Raw genomic sequence first — 2500 nt, forward strand, 5'->3', positions numbered from 1 at the left:
ATAGCTGCTCTTTTCCCTCTCATTTGCACGCGCAGGTCAAGGAAATGATCGAGGCAATTTTTTTTAATGAGAAAGATGTTGATTATCTAAAGATCTTTGTTGCCAATGAACATCGATTTATTCTTATATAATATATAAAAAATACTATATATATTTATATATATATATACTATTATATATATATAATTACATATATATATATCTTATATAATAATAAATATTATATATATATATATATATTATTTTACATATATATATATATATGTATGTATGTGTATTATATATATATATAATTATATATATATATATATATAATATATATATATCTAACTATATATATATATATATAGATGTGTGTGTTCTCAGTGTCGCTCGTCGTGAGTGTGTGTGTGTGTGCTCGGACCCCAGGTCCGCGTGTGACAGATGTGTGAGTTAGCCAGGCTCGTGTGTGTAAATAGATTGTAAAGCACAACCCCTACCCCCACTACGCCAAATATTACCAATATAGACCTCTATCACACAACATGCACACACACACACAACACACACACAGACACACACACACACACACACACATATAATATATAGACCTATAATATATATATATATAATATATACTCCTCCTTCCGCCCCTTATCTATATCTATGTATACTATATGCAATATGGATATATATAAATATATATATATATATATATATATATATAATTTATATGAACCCCCCCCCACCGCCCCCTATAATATATTATATATATATATATATATATATATAATATACTATATATATAAATAATGCATATATATATATATATATATATATATATAATAATATATATATATATATATATATATACTATTAATATATATATATATAATATGTGTGTGATTATGTGTGTCATTTTACGGAGCAATGTCGAGGATTGGGGGTCGGATCATTTTGCTGAGGAATGAATAGCGGAGAGATTTGTGTATGTGTATGTAGAATATAAATGTGCAGTAGTAGATGAAATTGATAAAAAATAATAGGTACCAATTGAAAATTAGGCGTAAAGATACTTTAGTGTACAATAATGCCCATTAGGGCCGTGGGAGTAACACACGAAACCTAAAAGTTTCGCTAAGAAAAAAAATGAAGAAAACTGGTCTATGATATTTTAGTAATAGGAAATAAATGAGTCAGAGCACAATACTGACTTCCTAAGTAAACTTAAGTACGATGATGGAAGGATGCTACAAAATCAGTGTTGTGTGTATACAGTATATCTGTGCGTATATTTGTATACTGTTAGTTAGATAGATAAATCCCTTTTTGCATTTCACATTGATTTACAGCTTTTTCGGAGTCTCTCAAAATGAACCGTTGATACATCCCATGTTGTTAGAGTGTCCATTACTTTTACCTTTGGCTAAACCCTCTCCTTTAAGCTTATAGAGTCTACATCTAAACTGGAGAACTTTTGTCACAGAAAATCCGAAATTGTTTCACCAATTACAGACAAATTATCGATGAATCAAGACTAACTCGATATGTCGTCGAAATTCGTATTCCATCTTGTTAAAGTCCGATCGATGAATGCTTCCAAATACCTCAAACCAATATTGCAAGATGGGCAAAGGAAAGCTATCAGGATAGCCAAGCAGAAACATAAGGAGGCGCAAGATGTATACCAAGCTAAGAGGATAAAAGACGGTGAAGGACTAGTGTTGACAGACGGCAAACAGATAAAAGAAAGATGGAAGGAGTACTACCAACAATTGATGAATGTAGAGAACCCAAGAGTAGAACTAGAGATTGAAGCTGCAGAAGAAGGAGAGATAGAGGAGGTTGGAGAAATGGAAGTGATAACAGCAATAAAAAGGATGAAGAATGGTAAAGCGGTGGGACCGGATGATATACCAGTCGAAGCATGGAAGGCTATGGGCAGAACAGTAGTGAGGTGGCTAACAGAGGTATTCAGAAACATCTTGGAGACGGAGCATATGCCAGATGAATGGAGAGATAGTACTCTCATACCCATTTTCAAGAACAAAGGGGATATACAGGATTGTGGAAACTACCGGGGCATCAAACTAACCTCACATACCCTAAAGATGTGGGAAAGGATCATAGACGAGTGATTGAGGAGTAGAGTGGAGGTGTCTGATCAACAGTTTGGGTTTATGCCAAATAGAAGCACAACTGACATTATTTTTGCGCTCAGGCAGATAATGGAGAAGCCCAGGGAGGGGCAAGAAGAACTACATTGTATCTTCATTGATCTAGAGAAAGCTTACGATCGGGTACCGAGACAAGAGGTATGGAATTGTTTGAGACTGAGGGGGGTGGAAGAGAAATACATCAGGTTGATACAAGATATGTATGAGAGCAGTAAGACTGTGGTGAGATGCGCGGCGGGTGATGCGGAGGAGTTTGAGGTAACAGTGGGGCTGCATCAAGGGTCAGCACTTAGCCCATTCTTGTTTGCAGTGATCATGGATTGCATGACGGAGGTAGTCCAGAG

Source organism: Penaeus japonicus, unplaced genomic scaffold (assembly GCF_977035675.1).
Source record: "Penaeus japonicus unplaced genomic scaffold, GWHDUDI00000001_assembly GWHDUDI00000034, whole genome shotgun sequence".
In the NCBI taxonomy this organism is placed as follows: Eukaryota; Metazoa; Arthropoda; class Malacostraca; order Decapoda; family Penaeidae; genus Penaeus; species Penaeus japonicus.